Genomic DNA, 6974 nt, shown 5'->3' with positions numbered 1-6974 from the left:
TGTTCATGTTTCATACAATCATTGATATGATTTTTTCTATTTTTTACACATAAAAGCAAATTCAGAACAATTCTTTGTTGTTATTCTTATTTCTAGGTATTAAAGCAATAAAAATAAGCTATGCATAACCCGTGCGCAAAAATGCTGTAGACAGTTGTAATCGATATTACTTAACAAGATTGAAGAATTAATAATGATAATGAAACAAAAAGCAACCGTGGATTATATTTTGTAATAAATGTTAATAAATAACGTTTTTTAATTAAAATGCAAACCTACATTGTTAAAATTGGCTGAAAAAAAAGACAATATTTACGCTAGATGTGGATCATGAAGCTACAGATAAAAATGGAGGGCAGAGTTTGGAACAAAACTTGAGTCAAATACCTACTTATATCTATCTCGCTCTCTGCGGCCCTACCTCTCTTTTTAGTGTGAACTGTAGTATTGCTATCTTCTGATTTTTAAATCTCCTTGTAAATTCTTCGACATAGCCAATACACTAACCAAATCAGAAGTTAAACAAATAAATAATTAATATTTGAAACTAAGATTACCTAGTTAAATAAAAAATCACAAAATTGGAATTACAATCCCAATTCCTGGGTAATCGGTACCATGTGGCAACATCGGCCCAATCCGGCCCATCATGGCGGTTGTTTACTATTTTGTTTATTAAGCAGTTAATTTCGTTTGAGATTGTTTACAGGAAATAATCATTGTTTTATCACAAGAATTGGTGCAAAATTTTGTAGTGCGTGGTTGCGGTAGTACGTGCTGTCCTGGAAGTGACATAAGATTCCACGCGTAAGTGTTTATTTCGTGATTTCCGACATTGGATCATTGTAAACATTTTTCACATTTTTTACAGTAATTTCTTCCTAAAACGTTTTACCAGTAACTACACTTATCATTTTTAATGATACCTATGTCAAGAAATAAAGATTTTACATTGGTTTCATTGAATTTGAGCAATTTTATATTTTTTGTTTATTTAGAAAGAGCAAGTCTGCCCACAGAGAGCGAGATACTGATACTTAGTTTGTGCTTCAAGTAGGTATTGGGAGTCTGGCCTCCATTTTTATCTGTAGCTTCATGATGTGGATAATGTTATTGTTTATAGAATAAATGACTATGATGACTATTTGGACTTAGGTGGCAATCGTAATCGTGCGTGATATAAACAAAGGAAATTAATTGTAATTTCTAAATCCCTTCACTCCGGCGTTTTTTATGTAGGTACCTAGTTAGTTCGCAACGAGAAGGGATTTCGAAATTACAACTACCTATCACGTTTTATCACTTGTCTAGAGAGATTGAGTGATGATGAGAGTAAATTAACGTTTTATAATTTTTCTTTTCTTCACTGTTTTATAAATCTCATGAATATTTATTTTCTTGATAAACAGAAGTGTAAAATACGTAATAAGTTTTTTACGTTATTTATTGTAAAAAAAAAGATTGATCACTATATTTTAAATTCCCATAGAGTTATTAACCAATTCCCAATCAATTAATCGATAGGTAAAACTATTCAAGCACTATAGAATATTTTTTTAAAAAAGAGGGTATTTCAAAAACTTAGTTTAGAAATCTTGAATTCTCGACTAGTAAGCCATTTTGGCTACTCCGAGATTATAAATGTGTTGTTTTATCAGTGTTTTGTAGTTTTGTGTTTTATTGCGTGTTTTTTCGATGGAACCTCTTTTGAACTTGAACTCGTGCTTTGGAACTTGTGGACATTGTGATGGTGCTGGTGTGAAACCCTGGTGTGTTCTTCAGGAGCTGATGGTGAGTGGTTAAGAATTTTTTTTGATGATATTTCGTATTAATAATGCATGTATAGACCAAAAATTTTAGTGTAGCTACTTATTACTTAATAGGTTACGAATGGTTATGAAAATTAAACAGTAGGTAGGTACCTACCTACAATAATTATTTTCCGTGCAGTTTATTGCGGTATGAAGTAGGTACATGATACCGATTTTGTCAACGGTTTTCCACAAGTTATGTACCTACCTACCTACTTCGTTCGAAAAATTACATACCGATGCTTACCAACAATTTGATAATTTTGAGGTTTTTAGTAAGTACCTACTAGCGGCCGCCCGCGACTTCGTACGCATGGATCCCGTTTTACCCCCTTCATCTATCTTACGCGGTTTAGATTTTTTCATACAAATGTTTTTTCCCGCTAACTCCCGTTCCCGTTGGAATTTTGCAATATCCTGTTGTAACTAAGCTTTAAGTTTACTAAGGTACCTGCATGCCAAAATTCAAGCGTCTAACTTAAGCGGTTTAGATTTTTCATACAAATGTTTTTTCCCGCTAACTCCCGTTCCCGTGGGAATTTAGCAATATCCTGTTGTAACTAAGCTCTAAGCTTATTAAGGTACCTGCATGCCAAATTTCAAGCGTCTAACTTAAGCGGTTTAGATTTTTCATACAAAAGGATTTTCCCGCTTATTCCCGTTCCCGTGGGAATTCTTAAGTATCCTATAACCTGCCCAGGAGTATGAAAAATAATTGTACCAAGTTTCGTTAAAATCCGTCGAGTAGTTTTTGTTTCTATAAGGAACATACAGACAGACAGACAGACAAAAATTTTACTGATTGCATTTTTGGCATCAGTATCGATCACTAATCACCCCCTGATAGTTATTTTGAAAATATATTTCATGTACAGAATTGACCTCTCTACAGATTTATTATAAGTATAGATATTGCAAATGCATGTTCTCGTTTTATGCACAGAGCACATAATACTTATGTATAGACTGACCAGGAACATAAAAACCCTGGCATAGAGGCGCGTCAATTGCATTTGATAGTGCAACACTGAGTACAGTCGTACATGTGTTAAATTAAAATAGGCTAAATTTATGTATCAGGATTCAGGATTAGGGGCTAATCTGATATTTTCATAAATTAACGAAAAAATATTATTAAAGGTAACCTGGTTTAAATAAATTAAATGAAACCATCAATCTAGCTAGTAGGATTTATTTTATTATTCATCAATAATCAAATTCAGAACATGAATATTCAACTGCAATGTTTGCTCATTAACGCTTCAAACTCGGTACTTCTTTCCCAATTCCATAAAATTCAAAACTTAGAAAGTGACAAAAAACTTTAAAATAGGTAGTTGAAACAGACTACAGCTAATTTTCATAGTGGACTGTACTATACGATAATTAAACATGTCAGTCAATTTGACAACCTTTGTCGGAAACATTAATCAATGAAAATATTGTCCGAACCCTTAGTATTTCTCTTCGACAAATACATTAACACATTGTGAACCATTTTTCTTTCACGACTATAAAAATATTTTAGCAATTTAATTCACAAAATCAATTGCACACATTTAAAATAAAGTTTGTTTACACTTTGACAACAATAGACTGACATGCAAGGTGACATGTCAATGAAGTTTTCAGTTACTGTTGCCATTAAAAGAAATTAGTACCATTAGTTTTCCGCAACATGGCGAGGGTTTTTATGTTCCTGGTCAGGCTATACTTTGTTATTTGGTGAATCGAAAAATAACTGGAATTTCAGCATGGAAACGTGTCGCATGTGCGTTGATTATTTTATTCACGCGGGTAGTTCCCGCGCTCTTTTGGAAATTGTGAAATGATCATGATTGTGATGGTTATGCAAATATTTAGTTGTACGTTGTACTTACCTACTTTTCTTTTTTATTCTATACTTACCAAAACCATGTTAGGTAGGTGCCTGTGTCTGTAGGTTGGATGTTTTAAGAAAATTCAAACTGAATAATAATTATTATTTTCTGTGCAGTAAGCCTAGGCGCAGCAGTCTATCGATTTTTCGTCGACCGATAGTTAGTCGGGCAGTTGATCAGTATGGGCATGAGAAGTGCGTACATTACACCGATTTGATTTGGCCGATTCCTCATACAAAATTAAAATCAGGCCCAACTATCGGCCAACTAAAAATCGGTGGTCTGCGCCTAGTCTAAATTTCGGTCTGAGCTACCTGATTAACTATTTCGATCGGTTTTCCACAAGCTAATTAGGTAACATCTACCTACATTTGAGCATTTTTTGCGGCCCAACTGAACTTTCTTTCGAAACATTCATCGAGAATTTTGACGCAGCCTGAAATTATGAAAATTAATCCTGATTTTATACTTAAATTTCATTCAGGCTTATTGTGGTTGATTATGATTAATGATTTGCTGTAGGCAAATACCTATGTATTCAAACTAGTAACTGAGAGTTTTACGTCGGGAACTTAAGCATAGGAAAGGCGGTAGCAACAAATTTAACCGGCTCACGGATTGAGCTTAGATTTCTAACAAAACGGGGAAATTGATTAATAGCTACCAAAGCAACCCATTTACGAGTAATGCGACCAGTGTAGCTGGACACCAAGTTGGTATAAAACCTGGCACTGCAACAGGAAGAGCAGGGGTCGTGGTAGGCTGGCAGCTCTCAAGACGCCGGATTTGGCAGTAATTCATCAATCTTGGTGATTAGTCGGCGATATTCTTGACGCGCGAGGTGTAATCTCTTCCATTAGTGTTGTTCAGGCATCGACAAACAGTAATTACCTACCTGCACCTAGGTACTTAGTAATGTAAAATATAGGCACAGATAGTGACGTGTGACTTGTAGGTACACGTAGTAAGTAATCGCGATACTAGTTGCTGTAGGGGCGTTGCTGATGCGATGGCAACCATTGAAGTTTAACACGACTTAAAATATAAGGAACCTCATGCCATAGTAACATAAATTGGTAGATTTTATTTGAAAATAATTTTCGCTCGCATTCTGTATGAAATACTCGTAAAGTAGGTATTTTTGGCAGCGACCCGCTCTCTGCGGATGTTCATTATGCAATTCCGTCCGTTTTATGTAACTAATATTTTTAATGTAGTCTGTTAAACGGTTATGGATTTGTTACTAAAAGATTTTGCACGTAGATCCTATTGCTGAATCGCGTAGTAGCTACGCGCGCTGCAACGGCCGCTACGCCGTAGCGTGCGCTGCAGTTTACGGGTCAGAGCCAGGCCTGGCTCACTCCGCGCGGTACATCCGATAATTACCTACAGCGAAGCGCCCCGCCGGCGGGTATTATATCAGTCGAGTTTCACGCGCGCGCCCGTCGGGACTTGATGTTTTGCCTTTAATAAATAATTTCTTTTGAATACAATTTATGATGTTTTAAGAATTTTATCGTTAAAATATTAACTATTACCTTTCCGTGTAGGTAAATGAAACGGAAGAGTAACATCGATGCACCAAATTACGACAAGCTGGTTCTTTTACCATAATGCATAGGTACCCCAACAATATTAAGTAAAAAATAAATTGTTGCCAAAGTACAGCGAGTAACATTAGATTAAGTTTGTGCAAAGCCAAATACAAATATGATTTTCGGGTGCAGTCCTGTTGTCCCCCCTGCTTGGCCCCCCTAGGGGAGCCAACAGGATTTCGAAATCCTGTTGTCCCCCCTGGCTAGGGGAGACAACAGGACTAGATTTTTAATCAATGATTTGAGGACTGTTGTCCCCCCTGGCAAAAATTATTTAAAAGCCATAAATTTTTATAGCATAATTTATGAAAAACTGAAGTATTTGACTGAATGCCAAATTGCCAAACTGAATACCTAAACGTTTGTCAAGGTAATAATTACAATTTTGATAGGTATTGGTGCCGGCCGGTATTAACTAACACTTACAAACTTGAAATTTGGCAGGTAGGTTTCCTTATAGGGTGTAGACATCCACTAAGAACGGAATTTATTTATTAAAGGATTGAAAATAATATGACGAAATCGCGGGCGGCTGCTAGTTGAATCACTGTCACTGAGCAAGTAATTTGTTGAATATTATGATTAACTAGCTGTGCCCGTGACTTCGTATGCATGAAAACCCGTTTTCGCAACATTTTTCATTTTTGCTCTGCACCTATTACTTACTCGTAGCGTGATAGTATATAGCCTATAGCCTTCCTCAATAAATGGGCTATCTAACACTGAAAGAATTTTTCAAATCGTACCGATAGTTCCTGAGATTAGCGCGTTCAAGTAAACAAACAAACTCTTCAGCTTTATAATATTAAGTATAGATTTAAAATTATTCAGTTTTAGCATCCTACCTACTAATGTTGTAAGTAAATGCGGAACTTTGTGAGTATGGATGTTTGATACTCTTTCACGTAAAAACTACTAAACGGATTTTTACTTACACCTGATAAACTTTACAGTACCTAGATAATATTTTTTATACATGAGAATAGCATAATAGAGGTACTCAGCTTTTGCCTACGGCTTTGTCCGCTATATGTTTATATTTATTTATAAAAAAAGATAAAGTTACTTTCGCATTTATAATATTATTTAGTAGGGATAATTCATAACGATTTTGTCAAAAGCAAGTAAAGCAGATTTTGAAATAGTCTGAAATAGTACCGGTACCAAGAACTTATATTTTTTTCGTTATCCAAATGTTAATATTATTTGACATACGTTTAGGTATTCAGTTTGGCAATTTGCCATTCATTCAGGTACTCCAGTCCTTCTTAAATGTTATAAAATTTTATGGCTTTTAAATAATTTTTGCCAGGGGGGACAACAGTCCTCAAATCATTGATTAAAAATCTAGTCCTGTTGTCTCCCCTAGCCAGGGGGACAACAGGATTTCGAAATCCTGTTGGCTCCCCTAGGGGGGCCAAGTTGGGGGGACAACAGGACTGCACCGATTTTCGGGTGATGCCTCTCGTTCTAGGATGTAGCCGTTTCGTGTTTGCGTAGTAAGTAGGTAGGTATGATGTCATTCTTTCTTCTGTGATAGTAGGTATGTTTAATTTATTTGTCTTATGTAGAATGATCTTAACACAAAAGTTAACTGAGCTTAAATTTCTAAAAAATATATTTTTATTCTGACCGTACATAAAAATCTTATATTTTTTAAGTGGTTTTAAAATGGGTTGAGCTAGGAA

This window comes from Ostrinia nubilalis, chromosome 10, assembly GCF_963855985.1.
Source record: "Ostrinia nubilalis chromosome 10, ilOstNubi1.1, whole genome shotgun sequence".
Lineage (NCBI taxonomy): Eukaryota > Metazoa > Arthropoda > Insecta > Lepidoptera > Crambidae > Ostrinia > Ostrinia nubilalis.
Note: the sequence above shows the minus strand (reverse complement) of the source record.